The sequence below is a fragment of the Heterodontus francisci genome, chromosome 17 (assembly GCF_036365525.1).
Source record: "Heterodontus francisci isolate sHetFra1 chromosome 17, sHetFra1.hap1, whole genome shotgun sequence".
Lineage (NCBI taxonomy): Eukaryota > Metazoa > Chordata > Chondrichthyes > Heterodontiformes > Heterodontidae > Heterodontus > Heterodontus francisci.
This window is the reverse complement of record NC_090387.1, coordinates 1,928,655-1,948,919: the sequence shown is the minus strand read 5'-3', so window position 1 is coordinate 1,948,919 and position 20,265 is coordinate 1,928,655. Positions and strand designations below refer to the sequence as shown.

General features: G+C 47.3%; 1 protein-coding gene across 24 annotated transcripts in view; it reads right to left on the bottom strand.

Annotated features, from left to right (window-relative positions):
- The window catches only part of cbfa2t3 (CBFA2/RUNX1 partner transcriptional co-repressor 3), a 194,863-nt gene that overhangs the window by 12,055 nt on the left and 162,543 nt on the right, over positions 1–20,265 (bottom strand). The window lies entirely within an intron of this gene.

The window sequence follows — 20,265 nt, the reverse complement described above, 5'->3', positions numbered from 1 at the left end:
CCCAGAGAGAACTCTTCCGCCATTGATCCTAGGGGTGGGATCGTGACGGAGGCGGGAACAGCTGACGCGGCCGTGTGTGGTGGGTGTGTCGGCTGCTGGCGGCGATGACTCGGAGGAGGATGGGGATTCGGTGCGGGGCACGGAGGACGACCTTGATTCCATCACCAGTGAGGTGGAGTCCCTCGTGCCTCCCACCGTGTCTCCTTTCATCCCCATGGCAGAACGCCGGGATTTCTTCGCGGTTGCCGCAATAAAGTTCAGCTTGCCCTTGGCCGTTGGTCGAGTCTGGCGCTGATCATCCAGTCCGTCGGTGCTGCCCTCAAGAAAGCGGGCAAGGGCGCGGGCGTGAAACTGGTTGAGATGTGCCAATTTAATGGGTTGCTGGGGGAGTGGAGGTCCAGGTACACTTCCGCTCCCACCTCACAGTGAGGTGTTGGTGACGGGTTTTAAGTACCTTTGACATGAAGATAACCATAGCCAGCCTCAACATCAACGGCAGCAGGGGGTCTCACCGCAGATTTCACAATCTTTCAGTCCTCAGGGAAGGGAGATACGTGGTGAGCTTTCTGCAGGAAACCTACACCTTTCCGGGAGACAAAGCCACCTGGCTCCTGGAGTGGCAGGGTGGGGTCTACATGAGTCACCTCACCCCTGTTCTAGTGGGGTGGCTATCTTGTTGGCCCCGACTTTTCAGCCGGAGATCTTGGGAGTCAAGAAGCTTGTGCCGGGCCGCTTGCTCCACCTCGCCGTTCCACCTTGTGAACGTGTACGCGCCCAGGCCCGGCGCGTTGCAAGCGCGCTTCTTTGAAGAAGTGTCCGCTCTCTTGAGCTCCATCAATAGCGGCGAGTGCATCATCCTCGGGGGGGGGATTTTAACTGCACCCTCGAGGTGGGGGATCGCTCCGGTCCCCAGCGCGGCCAAGCGTCGGTGGAGAAGTTGAGGGGACTGATCAGCTCCCGCAACTTGGTGGACGTCTGGCGGAATCTCCATCCCGACTCCAGTGCCTTCACGTGGAGGTCTGGAGGAGGAGGGTCCCGAATCGACCGCCTCTACTTTTTGCAGGCGTACGTCTCCTGCGTCTCGGCGGCCTCCATGCGGCTGGTGCCGTGCTCGGACCACCACCTGGTGTGGGCGGAGTGCACTCTACTCCGCACACGGGCGGGGTCCGCGTACTGGCACTTTAACAACCGGCTGCTGGACGAGTGATTCCGGGACTCGTTCCGTCGATTCTGGGCCGACTTCAGAAGGGAGCAAAGGGACTTCCCCTCCTTGAGGCTGTGGTGGGATGTGGGCAAGACTCACATCCGTGTCTTCTGTCAGGAGTACGCGAAGGGGTCGATCAAGAGGCGGGAAGCCGAGATCGGGCGCCAAGAGAAGGAGTTTCTTGACTTGGAGTCCCGCCTCAGACATGCCGTCGCGGAACCGGCCCTGTGGCATGCATATAAAGAGAAGGGCGCGCTGAGGGTCCTGCAGCTCATAGGGTCCTGAGGCGCGTACGTGAGGTCGCGGATCCAGATCCTGGAAGATTTGGACCGCGCCTCACCCTTCTTCTACTCGCTGGAAAAATGGCAGGGGGTCCGTAAGCAGCTCGTTGAGCTGCTGGCCGACAACGGATCCTCCATCACGGATCCGGAGGGAATGGGCCTCCTGGTCCGTACTTATTACAATGCGTTGTTCTCTCCGGATCCGTCCGGCGAGGACGTGCACAGAGTTTTGTGGGAGGACCTGCCGCAGGTCAGCCCGGAGGGCGCCGAAGGATTGGAGGCTCCGCTCACATTGGCGGAGATGACCGGCGCCCTCCACCAGCTCTCGATGCGCAAATCCCTGGGGCTGGACGGGTTGACCGTGGAGTTCCTCAGGGCGTTCTGGGATGCCCTGGGGGACGATTACGCGCGGGTCCTGGGGGAACCCTGGTGACCGGGGAGATGCCCCTCTTGCGGAGTAGGGCGGTCATCGTCCTTCTGCCGAAGAGGGGCGATCTCCGCCTGCTTAAAAACTGGCGTCCGGTCTCCCTCCTCAACACGGATTACAAGATCTTTGCCCGGGCTATGTCTACCCGCCTGGGCTCCGTGCTGGCCATGATCCACCCCAACCAGTCCTACATGGTCCCGGGCCAGTCCATCCAGGACAACATCCACCTGGTCCGGGACCTGATCCATCTTTCCCAGAGGACTGGTCAGCCTTTCTCTCCCTCGATCAGGAGAAGGCGTTCGACAAGGTGGATCACGAATACCTTTTCGGGACTCTGCGCGCTTTCGGACTCGGGCCGCATTTTGTGGCCTGGGTCTGACTTTTATATGCCGCTGTAGAGTGTCTAGTCAAGGTTAATGGGTCCTTGACGGCGCCCCATCGCTTTGGGAGAGGAGTGCGTCAGGGATGCCCCATGTCCGGCCAATTGTATACCATCTGCGTGGAGCCGTTCCTGTGCCTGCTTCGCGGGAGGTTGACAGGATTGGCTCTGTGCGAGCCGGCCATGCGGGTCGTCCTCTCGGCTTACGCCGATGACGTGCTCCTCGTGGTCACAGAACCCGTTGACTTGCGGAGGATGCGCGACTGCCAGCAGACCTTTTCTGCCGCGTCCTCTGCAAAGATCTATTGGGAGAAATGTTCCAGTCTCCTGGTGGGTCAGTGGCGGGTGGATTCCCCGCCGGAGGAGTTGACACCTTTTGCGTGGAGCACCACGCAGCTCCTCTATCTGGGAGCCCACCTTAGCCCCGCTGAGGAAGCCTGGCCGGCAAACTGGCAGGAGTTGGAGGCAAAAGTCACCACTCGGCTGGGGTGTTGGACAGGACTGCTCAGAGTGCTTTCCTACAGGGGCCGAGCGCTGGTCATAAACCAACTGGTGGCCTCAATGCTGTGGTACCCGTTGGTCGCTTTGGCCCCAACCCCTGCATTCGCCACCAAGATCCAGAAGAAACTCGTCGATTTCTTCTGGGGCAAGAGGAAACACTGGGTCTCTGCCGCGGTCCTGAGTCTCCCGATCGAGGAGGGCGGCCAGTTGCTGGTGTGCGTCCGCACCCAGGCTGCGACTCTCCGCCTTCGGACCCTGCAGAGATACCTGTACGTTGAGCGTCCTCCCAGATGTGTGTGCTGGCGACGTATTTTTTCCGCCAGTGTCTCTGCCTTCAAGACGACATGCAGCTCCCGGCGGAGTCCGTTAGCTGCGCCTCTCTGAGGGAGTTGCCTGTCTTTTATCGGGATCTATTCCGAGTCTGGAACATGGTCGCCTCCAGTCAGGGCGCTCCCCTGCCGGCGGAGAGCGCCTCGACTGTCCGGGCAGCTGGCTCCGGGGACGGTCCGGCGGACGGAGGAGTAGCCGAAGCCCCCGGGGCACCTCTCACTGTTTGTGGCGAGACGGCTCGGGAAACCGGAGCTCTCCCGGCCAACCTAATCCCCGTTCGGCCGGAACTGCTCATCGGACCCAGGCCCCGAAACCCTCCTCGGGATCCGGTCCCGCACAACTCGAGCCGCCTCTCGGACGTTCCACGTTTATATGGAGTGTGCGAGGTTGCAGCCCCTCTTTGAGTATCTGAAGGGGCTGCTCCTCAAATTCTGGCTGCACTTCAGTCCCACGCTCCTGATCTTTGGGCACCTGGTGCAGAGGGGCGTGGGCCGGGAGGAGGATCTCCCCGTCGGTCTGCTCCTGGGCCTGGCCAAGGTGGCAATTCACAGGTCCAGGTTGCGGGCCGTCGGGGGTTCCGTCCTCCCAGATTGCCTGCCCCTCTTCCGCGGTTACGTTCGCGCCCAGGTGTCCCTGGAGAAGGAGCATGTGGTGTCCACCGGTACGCTTGAGGCCTTCCACGACCGGTGGGCACCGCAGGGACTGGAGTGCATTGTCGACGCCGAGAATGGCATTTTAATTTGAGTTTTTGTTTATTTCTGTTTTTAATAAAGTTATTTTAAAAATATGTATATAGAGGGGGCCTGAGGAATAAAGGCCCCTTCGACATGAAATATATAGAAGGGGCCTGGAGTTTAAAGGCCACCTTTAAAAAAAAAAGGCCTTAGATACAGAGAAAAAAAAAAACGGGGGAGTTAGATACAGAGTAAAGCTCCCTCTACACTGTCCCCATCGAACAAAAAAAAGGGGTTAGATACAGAGTAAAGCTCCCTCTACACTGTCCCCATCAAACACTCCCAGGGCAGGTGCAAAAGATGAGATGAGTCAATGAGATCATGGCTGATCGGTGATCCAACTCTTATACACGTGCCTTTGTCCCATATCTCTTAATAAAATCTCATCAGTCTTCAGTTTAAAATTAACAATTGGTCCAGCATTGATTGGCATTTGTGAATGACAGTTCCAAACCTCTCCCACCCTGTGTGTGTGGAAATAAAAAAAAAAAGGGGTTAGATACAGAGTAAAGTTCCCTCTAAATTGTCCCACACACTTTACTACCTTGCTCTGACACATTCCCATCCTGGGATGGGAACTGGCTATTTAAGATTTAGCACTGTGTAATGAAGAGCTCATTAGTAATTATATAGTAAAGGATTCTCTGGGAGAGAATGATCATTATATGATTCAGGGTACGATGAGAAGGAAAAGAGAGGCTTTTAGCTAATACAAGGACAGCAAATCAACAGAAGCATTAGTGGAGTACAGAAAGTGTAGGATGGAGCTTAAGAAAGCAATTAGGAGAGCAAAGAGGGATCTGAGAAACCTCTGGCTGGTAAAAGTAGGGAAAATTCCAAGATATTCTATAAGTATATCAATGGGAAGAGGATAACCAGGGAAAGAGTAGGACCCATTAGGGACCAAGGGGGAAATCTGTGGGTGGAGCCAGAGTACATTGGTAGGGTGTTGAACGAATACTTCACATCTGTCTTCACCCAAGAGAATGAGGATGTAGATATGGAACTCAGAGAGAGAGACTGTGAGGTTCTTGAGCAAATTGTCATAGGGAGTGACAAGGTATTGGAGGTTTTGGAAGGCTTAAAAGTGGACAAATCTCCAGGTCCAGACGATTTGTGTCCCAGGATGCTGTGGGAGGCGAGGGTGGAGATTGCAGGGGCTCTGACCCAAATTTTTAATTCCTCTCTGGCCACGGGGGAGGTGCCAGAGGACTGGAGAACAGCTAACGTGGTCCCATGATTTAAGAAAGGTTGTAGAGCTAAGCCAGGGAACTACAGACCAGTGTGTCTCACGTCAGTGGTAGGGAAACTATTGGAGAAAATTCTGAAGGAGAGAATCTATCTCCACCTGGAGAGGCAAAATTTGATTAGGAATAGTCAGCATGGCTTTGTCAGAAGGAGGTCATGCCTAACAAATTTGATTGAATTTTTTGAGCATGTGACCAGGTGTGTAGATGAGGGTAGTGCAGTTGATGTAGTTTACATGGATTTCAGCAAAGCCCTTGACAAGGTCCCACATGGGAGACTTATCAAGAAAGCAAATGCACAGGAGATACAAGGTAAATTGATAATGTGGATTCAAAATTGGCTTAGCTGTAGGAGACAGTGATGACAGACGGATGTTTTAGTGACTGGAAGCCAGTGTCCAGTGGTGTACCACAGGGATCTGTGCTGGGTCCCCTATTGTTTGTCATTTATATAAACGACATAGATGACTATGTGGGGGGTAGGATCAGTAAGTTCGCGGATGACACAAAGATTGACCGAGTGGTTAACAGTGAGGTGGAGTGTCTTAGGTTACAGGAAGATATAGACGGGATGGTTAAATGGGCAGAAAAGTGGCAGATGGAATTTAACGCTGAAAAGTGTGAGGTGATACACTTTGGAAGGAGTAATGTGACACGGAAGTATTCAATGAATGGCCTGACACTGGGAAGACCCGAGGAACAAAGGGACCATGGTGTGTTTGTCCATAGATCTCTGAAGGCAGAAGGGCAGGTTAATAGGGTGGTGAAAAAGGCATATGGGACACTTGCCTTTATCAATCGAGGCACAGATTACAAAAGCAGGGAGGTCATGTTGGAGTTGTACAGAACTTTGGTAAGGCCACAGCTGGAGTACTGTGTGCAATTCTGGTCGCCACATTATAGGAAGGATGTGATTGCACTGGAGGGGGTGCAGAGGCGATTCACCAGGATGTTGCCTGGGATGGAATATTTAAGCTATGAAAGAGAGGTTGGATAGGCTTGGGTTGTTTTCGCTGGAGCAGAGAAGACTGAGGGGTGACCTGATCGAGGTGTACAAGATTATGAGGGGCATGGACAGGGTGGATAGGGGAGCAGCTGTTCCCCTTAGTTGAAGGGTCAGTTACGAGGGGTCACAAGTTTAAGGTGAGGGGCGGGAGGTTTAGTGGGGAAAAATGGCGTAGAGGTAGATGATCAGCTATGATCTGTTTGAATGGCGGAGCAGTCTTGATGGGCTGAATGGCCTACTCCTGCTCCTATTTCCTATGATCCTCAAAAGGCGGTGAAAGCAGCCTTTGAAAATTTTTAAGGCAGAGGTAGATAGATTCTTGATAAGAAAGGGGGTACAAGGTTACTGACGGGTAGGCAGGAAAGTGGAGTTGAGGTTGCAATCAGATCAGCTATGACCTCGTTGAATAGCAGAGCAGGCTTGAGGGGCCGAGTGGCCTACTCCTGCTCCTAATTCATATGTTCATATTCCCCGTCAAGCCCCCTCAGAATCTTACATATTTCAATAAGATCACCAAGATCTAAACGCCAATGAATACAGGCCCCACCTTTCCTCTTAAGACAACCCCTTCAAACCAGGAATCAGGAACTACTTCCAATGCAAATATATCCCCCCTTAAGTAAAAATCCAAAACTGTACGCAGTACTCTAGATGCGGTCTCACCAATGCCCCGTATAGTTGCAGCAAGACTTCCCTACTTTTATAAAATAAAAACAGAAAAGTACTGGAAAAGCTCAGCAAACTGGCAGCAACTGTGAAGAGAGAAGCAGAGTTAACATTTCAGGTCAGTGACCCTTCTTCAGAACTGGCAGATATAAGAAATATAAAAGATTTTAAGCAAGTAAAGCGGGGATGGGGCAAGAGATAACAAAAGAGAAGGTATTGATAGGACAAGGTCACAGAGAATAACTGATCAGAAGATCATGGAGCGAAGGCAAACAATATGTTAATGGTGTAAAAGACAAAGCATTAGTACAGAGAGGGTGTTAATGGACTGCTTTTATACTCCATCTCCCTTGCAATAAATTCCAACATTCCATTTGCCTTCCCAATTATTTGCTGTACCTGCATGCTAACTTTTTGTGATTCATGTACGAGAACATCCAGATCCCTCTGTACTGCAGCATTCTGCATTCTCTCTCCATGTAAATAATATTCTGCTTTTCTATTCTTCCTGCCAAGCTCACATTTTCCCACATTATACTCCATTTGCCAAATTTTTGACCGCTCACGTAACCTATCCAGGTCTCTTTGCAGATACTTTATGTCCTCCTCACAACTTGTTTTCCTACCTATCTTTGTATCATCTGCAAAGTTAGCTACAATCAGTCCCTTCATCCAAGTCATTAATATAGATTGTAAATAGTTGAGACCCAGCACTGATCCCTGGGGCACTCCACTAGTTACAGTTTGCCAACTTGAAAATGACCCATTTTATCCCGCCTCTGTTTCCTGTTAGTTAGCCAATCCTCTATCCATGATAATATATCACCCCCAACACAATCAGCCCTTATCTTGTGCAGTAACACTCAGCCTTTGCAGCATCTTTGTGTCCTCTTCACAGGTTACTTTCTCATCTAGCTTTGTCTCTCCAGCAAACCCGGATACATTACACTGAGTTCCCTCATCTAAGTCATTAATATAGACTGTAAATAGCTGGGATTGGGGGTAATATATTGTTATGGATCAAGGATTGGTTAATGAACAGGAATTACAATCTATATTAATGACTTAGATGAGGGAACTCAGTGAAATGTATCCGGGTATGCTGGAGAGACAAAGCCAGATGAGAAAGTAACCTGTGAAAAGGACGTAAAGACGCTGCAAAGGCTGCGTGTTTGGTCAATTAGGTGACAGCTGGTGTGTAACATGGGGATATGTAAAATTATCCAACTTTTTTTTGAAAAGGTGGAAGATTGTAAATGTTGGCAATTAGGGGGTTTTGGGTGTCCTTGGACATGAGTCAGAGAATGTTAACCTGCAGGTACAGCAAACAATCAGCAATGGTATATTGGCCTTTATTGCAAGGGGGCTGGAGTATAAGATTAAGGAAGTCGTATGCAACTATAAAGGGTGTTTCTCAAGTCCTTGTGCAACTTTGAACAATGGTGAGACCACACCTGGAGTACTGTGTACAGTTTTGGTCTCTATACCCAAGGAAGGATATACTTACCTTAAAGGCGATGCAACAAAGGTTCACTAGATTGATTCCTGGGATGAGAGGGCTGTCCCATGAGAAGAATCTGAGTGAAATTGGCTTATATTCTCTGCAGTTTCGAAGAATGAAAGATGATCTCATTGAAATGTTTAAAAGTCTTAGAGAACTTGACAGGGTAGATGCTGAGAGCCTGTTTCCCTTGGCTGGAGAGTGGGCGGGGGGAGGGGGGGTGGGTTCACAGTCTCAGGATAAGCGGTCGGCCATTTAGGACTGAGATGAGGAGAAATTTCTTCACTCAGACTGTTGTGAATTCTTGCAATTCTCTACCCCAGAGAGCTGTCGATGCTCAGTCGTTGAGTGCATTCAAGTCTGAGATCGACAGATTTTTGGGCACGAAGGGAAACGAGGGATATGGGTCGGGCGAGAAATTGGAGCTGATGTCGAAGATCAATCATGATCTTGAGTGACAAGGCAGGTTTGAGGGGCCATATGGAATATTCCAGCTCCTATTTCTTATACTCTTCTCTCCTTTTACCATAACATATGGAATTACATAGAAATGACAATACACAAACAGGACATTTGGCCAACAGATCAGGACTGCTGTTCATCCTCCACGAGAAGTATCCTAATCCCTTGGCCTGTCCTGCTCCAATATTCCTTTGCTCTCTTGTCCTTCCACCCATTCTCTAACCGATAATTCAATGTCAAAATGGTCTGCTTCAATCACCAACGTTGGTAGTGAGTTCCACAGCCTCATAACCCTGTTCTTTGATGTAAATTGCTTGCATTTAATCTGATATCCTCCAATTCTAGACCCCTTAATCACAGGAAACACTCAGTTTCCATCTCCCTTCATGTGAAATATCTTTATCTAATCTTTTACCTCCACCCGAGAGGGCATATGAGGCCTCGGCAACAACTCACCCGAGACACACTTGCCTCTTTATTATGTCTCTGTCACTCACTATCGCACTTTTCAGCCCCACTAGCATTATTTTCAGTTCCTGTACAATACAGTTGACGAGGGCTTTAGAGGTGAAGACTCACACCTCACAAATCATGGAAAATTTAAGATACAGAGGAGGTCACTCAGCCCATCATCACAGGATCATTACAGTGCAGAAGGAGGCCATTCGGCCCATCGTGTCCTCACTGGCTCACTGAAAGAGCAATTCCCTCAGTACCACTCCCCCATCTTCTACCCATGTCCACTAGATCTGTAGCCCTGCAGGTCTTGGCTCTTCAAGTAGATTCCAAGTACTTTTTAAATGTGGTGAGAGTTTCTGCCTCGACCACCCTTTCAGGCAGAATGTTCCAGGTCCCTACCACCCTCCAGGTGAAAAAATGTTTCCTTACCTGCCCTCTAATCCTTCTACCAATTACTTTAAATCTATGCTCCCCTGGTTTTTGACCCCTCTGCTGAAGTAAATAGGTTGCCCCTATTTCCTCTATCTAGGCCCCTCAGTTAAGTCACCCATAGCCTCCTCTGTTACAAGGAAAACAACCCAGTCCTATACAATCTTTTCTCATAGCTAAAATTTTCCAGTACTGGCAACATCCTTGTCAATCTCTTCTGTACCCTCTCCAGTGCAATCACATATTTTCTGTAATGTGGTGACTAGATCTGTACGTAGTACTCCAGCTGTGGTCTAACTCGTGTTGTATACAGTTCCGGCATAAGCTCCCTGCTCTTATATTCTATGCCCCAGCTAAGAAAGGAAAGAATGCAATATGCCTTCTTAACCACCTTATCAACCTGTCCTGTTACCTTTAAGGATCTGTAGACATACACTGCAAGGTCCCTCTGTTCCTCCACACTACTCAGTATCCTCCCATTTCTTTTGTATTCATTTGCCTTGTTGCACTTCTCTAAATGCATTACCTCACTCTTCTCTGGATTGAATTCCATTTTTCACTGTTCTGCCCAACTGACCAGCCCATCTGTATCTTCCTGCAGTCTAAAGTTTTCCTCATCGCTCTCGACCACATGGCCAATTTTTGTAATATCTGCATATTTCTTTATCATGCCCCCTACATTTCAGTCTAAATCATTAATATAAACTACGAAAAGCAAGAGACCAAGCACTGAGCCCTGCGGAACCCAATGGTAATAGCCTCCCAGTCACAAAAACACCCGTCAACCATATTACACTTTGCTTCCTGCCAATTTTGGATCCAATTTGCCACTCTCCATTTGATCCCAAGGACATTTACTTTTTTGTCCAGTCTGCCATGTGGGACCTTGTCAAAAGTCTTGTTAAAATTCATGTAGACCACATCCACCGCACTGCTGTCATCAACCCTACTTGTCACCTGCTCAAAAAATTCAATCAAGTTAGTCAGACATGACCTTCTCTTAACAAATCCTTGCTGACTTTCCTTGATTAATCTATGCTTTTCTAAATGAAGGTTTATACTGTCCCTCAGAACTGATTCCAATAATTTGCCCACAACCAAAGTTAATCTAACTGGCCTATAATTACTCAGATTAACCCTTCCTCCCTTTTTAAACAATGGTACAACATTGGCAATCCTTCACACCTTTGGTGCCTCTCCTGTAGCCAGGGAGGATTGAAATATGATGGTCAGAGCCTCTGCAATTTCCTCCCTTGCTACTTCTAACAACCTGGGATTTATTTCATCTGGGCCTGGCGATTTATCGACTTTCAAAGACAAAGTCAAACCCTTTAATTCTTCCTCTTTTACAACATGTATTCCATCCAATATTTCACACTCCTCTTCCTTAACTACGACATCATTATCAACCCCCTCTTTTGTGAAGCAGCCACAAAGTATTCATGAAAAACTTGACCCACATCCTCTGCCTCCACACAAAGGTTGCCTTTTTGGTCCCTATTAGGCACTACTCGTTCCTTAGTTATTCTTTTTTTATTCTTTCATGGGATGTTGTCCTCACTGGCAAGGCCAGCATTTGTTGCCCAGCCCCAATTACCCTTGGCAACTGAGTGTCTTGCTAGGCCATGTCAGAGGGCAGTTAAGAGTCAACCACATTGCTGTGGGTCTGGAGTAACATGTAGGCCAGACCAGGTAAGGATGGCAGATTTCCTTCCCTAAAGGACATTAGTGGACCAGATGGGTTTTTATGACAATCTCTTACTCTTTATGAACTCAAAAGTAATAATCTCTGGATTATTACCTGAGCCACATGCAAATTGGAGTGGGGTAGATAAGATTAGAGAGTTTAATATGTGGCTCAAAGATTTATGTGGGAGAAATGAGTTTCAACTCATGGGGCACTGGAACCATTACTGGGGAAAGTGGGAGCTGTACCGTTGGGACAGTCTTCACCTGAACCGTGCTGGGACCAGTGTTCTGGCGAATCATATAACTAGGGTGGTAGAGAGGGCTTTAAACTAAATAGTGGGGGTGAGGGATCAAGTGAGAGAAGATGTAATAAATTAAAGTGAGGGGACATGGCAAGAGAGCAAAGTAGCAATAAGGGAAATAATAATCAGAGCTTGGTAGAAAGGGACAGAATGTACAAAGTTAAGAGTGTGCAAGCAGCCAAGGCTAGAGGTTGCATAAATAGTAAAAAGACAGAACTAAAGGTTCTGTATTTGAATGCGCAAAGCATTCATAGCTCAAATAGAAATAAACATGTATGATCTGATAGCCTTTACAGAGACATGGCTGCAAGATGACAAAAACTGGGACCTGAATATTCAAGGGTACATGCCATTTAAGAAGGACAGGAAACTAGGAAAAGGTGGAGGGGGAGCTCTGTTAATTAAGGGTGACATTAGTACAATAGAGAGAGGTGGCCTTAGTTCTAAAAATCAAGATGTAGAATCAGTTTAGTTAGAGATAAGAAATAATAAAGTAGGAAGTCACTTGTGAGAGTTGTTTATAGGCGCCCTAACAGTAACCACACTGTAGGACGGGGTATGTAGGAAGAAATAATGGGGGCTTGTGAGAAAGATACGCAATAATCATGGGTGATTTTAATCTACAGATAGATTGGATGAATCAGATTGACAAAGGTAGCCTGGAGGATGAGTTCATGGATTGTTTTCGGGACAGTTTCTTAAATCAGCACATTCTAGAGCCAACCAGAGAGCAGGTTACTCTAGATCTGGTAATGTGTAACGAGACAGGATTAATTAATGACCTCATCGTAAAGGCGCCCCTAGGTAGCAGTGATCATAACATGATTGAATTTCGCATTCAGTTTGAGAGTGAGAAAAGTGGATCTAAGACGAGTGTTTTAAACTTAAATAAGGGTAATTATGAGGATTTGAAGAGAGAGGTGGCTAAAGTAACTGGGAAATTAGGTTAAGGGATAGGTCAATAGAGATGTAGTGGCAGACATTTAAGGAGATATTTCATAACATTCAGCAAAGATACATTTCAGTGGGAAAGGAAGACTCTTGGGGAAGGATGCAGCATCCATGACTAACGAAGGAATTTAAAGATAGTATCAAATTGAAAGAAAAAGCATACAATTCAGCAAAGAATAGTGACAGGTCAGAAGATTGGACAGAATATTAAAAATAGCAAAGAATGACTAAAAGAATGAGAGAGAAATTAGAAAGCTAGCTAGAAATATAAAAACGGATAGTAAGAGTTTCTACAGGTATTTAAAAAGGAAAATAGTCAGTAAACCGAGTGTTGGTCCTCTGGACAGTGTGTCTGGGGAATTAATAATGGAAAATAAGGAAATGGCGGAGGAATTGAACAGATTTTTTGCATCTGTCTTCACTGTAGAGGATACAAATAACATCCCAGAAATTCCTGTGAATCAAGGGCAGCACAGTGGCGCAGTGGTTAGCACCGCAGCCTCACAGCTCCAGCGACCCGGGTTCAATTCTGGGTACTGCCTGTGTGGAGTTTGCAAGTTTTCCCTGTGTCTGCGTGGGTTTCCTCCAGGTGCTCCGGTTTCCTCCCACATGCCAAAGACTTGCAGGTTGATAGGTAAATTGGCCATTATAAATTGCCCCTAGTATAGGTAGGTGGTAGGGAAAATATAGGGACAGGTGGGGATGTGGTAGGAATATGGAATTAGTGTAGGATTAGTATAAATGGGTGGTTGTTGGTCGGCACAGACTCGGTGGGCCGAAGGGCCTGTTTCAGTGCTGTATCTCCAAATAAAAAAATAAATAAAAAATAAAGAGTTGAAAGGGATGGGAGGAACTTAAAACAATTACCATCACCAGGGAAAGGGCACTGAGAAAATTATTAGAACTGAAAGCTGACAAGTCCCCAGGTCCTTACTTTTATTTATCTTTTTATTTATTTAGAGATACAGCACTGAAACGGGCCCTTCGGCCCGCCGAGTCTGTGCCGACCATCAACCACCCATTTATCCTAATCCTACATTAATCCCATATTCCCTACCACATCCCCACCATTCTCCTACCACCTACCTACACGAGGGACAATTTATAATGGCCAATTTACCTATCAACCTGCAAGTCTTTGGCTGTGGGAGGAAACCGTAGCACCCGGCAGAAACCCACGTGGTCACAGGGAGAACTTGCAAACTCCGCACAGGCAGTACCCAGAACTGAACCCGGGTCCCTGGAGCTGTGAGGCTGTGGTGCTAACCACTGCGCCACTGTGCTGCCCTGATGGATTTCATCCTAGGGTCTTAGAAGAAATGGCTGTTGAGATAGTGGATATATTGGTTTCAATATTCCAAAATTCCCTAGATTCTGGAAAGATTGGATGATAGCGAATGTAACTTCACTATTCAAGAAAGGAGGAAGACAGAAAGCAGGAAACTACAGGCTTGATACATGCATGAGGAAAATGCTGGAATCTATTATTAAGGAGGTTATCACAGTTCATTTAGAAAATCTCAATGCAATCAGGCAGAGTCAACGTGGTTTTGTGAAAGGGAAATCGTGTTTGTCTAATTTATGAGATTTCTTTGAGGAAGTAACAAGCAATGTGAATAAAGGGGAACCTGTGGATGTGGTGTACTTGGATTTCCAGAAGGCATTTGACAAGGTGCCACATCAAGGTTACTAAACAAAATAAGGACCCATGGTATAGGGGGTAACATATTAGTGCGAGAGGATTGGCTAGCTAACAAGAAACAGAGAGTAGGCATAAATGGGCCATTTTCAGTTTGGCAAGCTATAACTCGTGGAGTGCCACAGGGCTCAGTGCTGGGGCCTCAACTATTTACAATCTATATCGATGACATGGATGAAGGGACTGAAGGTATAGTTGCTAAATTTGCTGATTACACAGAGATAGGTAGGGGAGTAAAATAAAAGCAACATAATGCAGATGCTGGAAATCTGAAATAAAAACAGAAAGTGCTGGAAATACTCAGCAGGTCAGGCAGGATCTGTGGAGAAAGAAGCATAGTTAACTGTTTCAGGTCTGTGACCTTTCATTATTAGGCAGGAGAGTAAGTTGTGAAGAGGACATAAGGAGTCTGCAAAGGGATACAGATAGGTTAAATGAGTGGGCAAAGATTTGGCAAAGAACAAAGAAAATTACAGCACAGGAACAGGCCCTTCGGCCCTCCAAGCCTGCGCCGATCCAGATCTTCTATCTAAACCTGTCGCCTACTTTCTAAGGGTCTGTATCTCTTTGCTTCCTGCCCATTCATGTATCTGTCTAGATACATCTGAAAAGACGCTATCGTGCCCGCGTCTACCACCTCCGCTGGCAACGCGTTCCAGGCACCCACCACCCTCTGCGTAAAGAACTTTCCACGCATATCCCCCCTAAACTTTTCCCCTCTCACTTTGAACTCGTGACCCCTAGTAATTGAATCCCCCACTCTGGGAAAAAGCTTCTTGCTATCCACCCTGTCTATACCTCTCATGATTTTGTACACCTCAATCAGGTCCCCCCTCAACCTCCGTCTTTCTAATGAAAATAATCCTAATCTACTCAACCTCTCTTCATAGCTAGCGCCCTCCATACCAGGCAACATCCTGGTGAACCTCCTCTGCACCCTCTCCAAAGCATCTACATCCTTTTGGTAATGTGGCGACCAGAACTGCATGCAGTATTCCAAATGTGGCCGAACCAAAGTCTTATACAACTGTAACATGAACTGACAACCCTTGTACTCAATACCCCGTCCGATGAAGGAAAGCATGCCGTATGCCTTCTTGACCACTCCATTTACCTGCGTTGCCACCTTCAGGGAACAATGGACCTGAACACCCAAATCTCTCTGTACATCAATTTTCCCCAGGATTAGATTAGATTAGAGATACAGCACTGAAACAGGCCCTTCGGCCCACCGAGTCTGTGCCGAACATCAACCACCCATTTATACTAATCCTACACTAATCCCATATTCCTACCAAACATCCCCACCTGTCCCTATATTTGCCTACCACCTACCTATACTAGTGACAATTTATAATGGCCAATTTACCTATCAACCTGCAAGTCTTTTGGCTTGTGGGAGGAAACCGGAGCACCCGGAGAAAACCCACGCAGACACAGGGAGAACTTGCAAACTCCACACAGGCAGTACCCGGAATCGAACCCGGGTCCCTGGAGCTGTGAGGCTGCGGTGCTAACCACTGCGCCACTGTGCCGGACTTTTCCATTTATTGTATAGTTCACTCTTGAATTGGACCTTCCAAAATGCATCACCTCGCATTTACCCGGATTGAACTCCATCTGCCATTTCTCTGCCCAACTCTCCAATCTATCTATATTCTGCTGTATTCTCTGACAGTCCCCTTCACTATCTGCTACTCCACCAATCTTAGTGTCGTCTGCAAACTTGCTAATCAGACCACCTATACTTTCCTCCAAATCATTTATGTATATCACAAACAACAGTGGTCCCAGCACGGATCCCTGTGGAACACCACTGGTCACACGTCTCCATTTTGAGAAACTCCCTTCCACTGCTACTCTCTGTCTCCTGTTGCCCAGCCAGTTCTTTATCCATCTAGCTAGTACACCCTGGACCCCATGCGACTTCACTTTCTCCATCAGCCTACCATGGGGAACCTTATCAAACGCCTTACTGAAGTCCATGTATGTGACATCTACAGCCCTTCCCTCATCAATCAACTTTGTCACTTCCTCAAAGAATTCTATTAAGTTGGTAAGACATGACCTTCCCTGCACAAAACCATGTTGCCTATCACTGATAAGCCCATTTTCTTCCAAATGGGAATAGGTCCTATCCCTCAGGATCTTCTCCAGCAGCTTCCCTACCACTGAAGTCAGGCTCACCGGTCTATAATTACCTGGATTATCCCTGCTACCCTTCTTAAACAAGGGGACAACATTAGCAATTCTCCAGTCCTCCGGGACCTCACCCGTGTTTAAGGATGCTGCAAAGATATCTGTTAAGGCCCCAGCTATTTCCTCTCCCGCTTCCCTCAGTAACCTGGGATAGATCCCATCCGGACCTGGGGACTTGTCCACCTTAATGCCTTTTAGAATACCCAACACTTCCTCCCTCCTTATGCCGACTTGACCTAGAGAAATCAAACATCTATCCCTAACCTCAACATCCGTCATGTCCCTCTCCTCGGTGAATACCGATGCAAAGTACTCGTTTAGAATCTCACCCATTTTCTCTGACTCCACGCATAATTTTCCTCCTATGTCCTTGAGTGGGCTAATCCTGTCTCTAGTTACCCTCTTGCTCCTTATATATGAATAAAAGGCTTTGGGATTTTCCTTAACCCTGTTTGCTAAAGATATTTCATGACCCCTTTTAGCCCTCAATTCCTATGGATATAATGTGGGAAAGTGTGAAATTATCCACTTTGGCCAGAAAAATAGAAAAGCATATATTATTAAATGGAGAGAGATTGCAGACCTCTGAGATACAGAGGGATCTGGGTGTCCTAGTACACAAAACAAAAAAGGTTAGTGCGCAGGTATAGCAAGTGATTAAGAAGGAAAATGCAATGTTGTCGTTTATTACAAGGAGAATGGAATATAAAAGTAAGATGTTTTGCTGCAATTGTACAGGGCATTGGTGAGACCACATCTAGAGTCTTGTGTACAGTTTTGGTCTCCTTACTTAAGAAAGAATATAATTGTATTGGAAGCAGTTCAGAGAAGGTTCATTTGACTGATTCCTGGGATGAGACGGTTATCTTATGAGGAAAGGTTGGACAGATTGGGTCTGTATTCATTGGAGTTTAAAAGGATGAGAGGTGATCTTATTGAAATGTATAAAATCCTGAGGGGATTTGATAGGATGGATGTTGAAAGAATGTTTTCCCTTTTGGGAGAGACTAAAACTAGGGGGCACAGTTTAAACATAAGGGATCTCCCATTTAAGGCAGATATGAGGTGAAATATTTTTCTCAGAGGGTCGTGAGTCTGTGGAACTCTCTTCCCCGGAGAGTAGTGGAGGCAGAGTAACGAAATGTTTTGGAGGCAGAGGTAGAAAGATTCTTGACAAACAAGGGAGTCAAAGGGTATTGGGGGTCGGCAGGATAGTGGAGTTGTCTCCACAAACAGATCAGCCATGATCTTATAGAATGGTGGAGCAGGCTTGAGGGGCCGAATAGCCTACTCCTGCTCCTAGTGCATATGTATGTTCGTATGTACTTATGGAGCATTTCTGACAGAAATGCTCCATCCATCAATATTGGCGACCACGCTCTGGAAGTGGTTCAAGAGTTCACCTACCTAGGCTCAACTATCACCAGTAACCTGTCTCTAGATGCAGAAATCAACAAGCGCATGGGTAAGGCTTCCACTGCTATGTTCAGACTGGCCAAGAGAGTGTGGGAAAATGGCGCACTGACACGGAACACAAAAGTCCGAGTGTATCAGGCCTGTGTCCTCAGTACCTTGCTCTACGGCAGCGAGGCCTGGACAACGTATGCCAGCCAAGAGCGACGTCTCAATTCATTCCATCTTCGCTGCCTTCGGAGAATACTTGGCATCAGGTGGCAGGACTATATCTCCAACACAGAAGTCCTTGAAGCGGCCAACATCCCCAGCTTATACACACTACTGAGTCAGCGGCGCTTGAGATGGCTTGGCCATGTGAGCCGCATGGAAGATGGCAGGATCCCCAAAGACACATTGTACAGCGAGCTCGCCACTGGTATCAGACCCACCGGCCGTCCATGTCTCCGTTATAAAGACGTCTGCAAACGCGACATGAAATCGTGTGACATTGATCACAAGTCGTGGGAGTCAGTTGCCAGCATTCGCCAGAGCTGGCGGGCAGCCATAAAGACAGGGCTAAATTGTGGCGAGTCGAAGAGACTTAGTAGTTGGCAGGAAAAAAGACAGAGGCGCAAGGGGAGAGCCAACTGTGCAACAGCCCCAACAAACAAATTTCTCTGCAGCACCTGTGGAAGAGCCTGTTACTCCAGAATTGGCCTTTATAGCCACTCCAGGCGCTGCTTCACAAACCACTGACCACCTCCAGGCGCGTATCCATTGTCTCTCGAGATAAGGAGGCCCAAAAGATGTACTTATGAACCTTCTCTAAACTGCTTCCAAAGCAAGTATGTCCCTCCTTAATAAGGTGCTCAAAACTGTACACAGTATTCTAGGTATGGTCTCACCAATGCCCTGTACAGTTGTAGCAAGACTTCCTTACTTTTATACTCCATCTCCCTTGCAATAAAGAACAGCATTCCATTTGCCTTCCTAATTTCATGCCATACCTGTTTCTGATTCATGTACAAGGACATCCAGTTCCCTTTATCTGCAGCATTCTGTAGTCTCTCTCCATGTAAATAATATTCTACTTTTCTATTCTTCCTGCTAAAGTGGACCTCACATTTTCCCACATACTCCTCCATTTGCCAAATTTTTGCCCACTCACTCAACCTACCTATATCCTTTTGCAGATTCTGTGTATCCGCCTCAGAACTTGCTTTCCTATCTATCTTTGTATCGTCAGCAAATTTGGCTAGAATACAGTCGGTCCCTTCATCCAAATCATTAAGAATTGAGGCCCCAGCAATGATCCCTGTGGCACTCCATTAGCTACAGTTTGTCATCCTGAAAATGACCCATTTATTCTGACACTCTGTTCCCTGTTGGTGCATGCTAATATATTACCCCCAACATCATGATTTCCTAAACGAAAACAGAAGTGCTGGAAAAACTCAGAAAATCTGACAGCATCTGTGGAGAGAGAAACAGAGTTAACGTTTCAGGTCTGTGACCTTTAATCAGAACTGTCGGATAATAGTGTCTCTCACACTGTGGGATGTTACTGACCCACAGTCATTCTCTCTCTCCCTCTAAGACTCTGGGATGTTACTGACCCACAGTCACTCTCTCTCTCCCTCTCTCTCTCCCTTTAAGACTCTGGGATGTTACTGACCCACAGTCACTCTCTCTCTCTCTCTCTCTCTCTCCCTTTAAGACTCTGGGATGTTACTGACCCACAGTCACTCTCTCTCTCCCCCTTTAAGACTCTGGGATGTTACTGACACACAGTCACTCTCTCTCTCTCGCTTTAAGATTCTGGGATGCTACTGACCCACAGTCACTCTCTCTCTCTCTCCCTTTAAGACTCTGGGATGTTACTGACCCACAGTCACTCTCTCTCTCTCTCGCTTTAAGATTCTGGGATGCTACTGACCCACAGTCACTCTCTCTCTATCTCCCTCTCTCCCTTTAAGACTCTGGGATGTTACTGACCCACAGTCACTCTCTCTCTCTCCCTTTAAGACTCTGGGATGTTACTGACCCACAGTCACTCTCTCTCTCTCCCTTTAAGATTCTGGGATGCTACTGACCCACAGTCACTCTCTCTCTCTCTCCCTTTAAGATTCTGGGATGCTACTGACCCACGGTCACTCTCTCTCTCCCTCTCTCCCTTTAAGACTCTGGGATGTTATTGACCCACAGTCACTCTCTCTCTCTCTCCCTTTAAGACTCTGGGATGTTACTGACCCACAGTCACTCTCTCTCTCTCTCCCTTTAAGACTCTGGGATGTCACTGACCCACAGTCACTCTGTCTCTCTCGCTTTAAGATTCTGGGATGCTACTGACCCACAGTCACTCTCTCTCTATCTCCCTCTCTCCCTTTAAGACTCTGGGATGTTA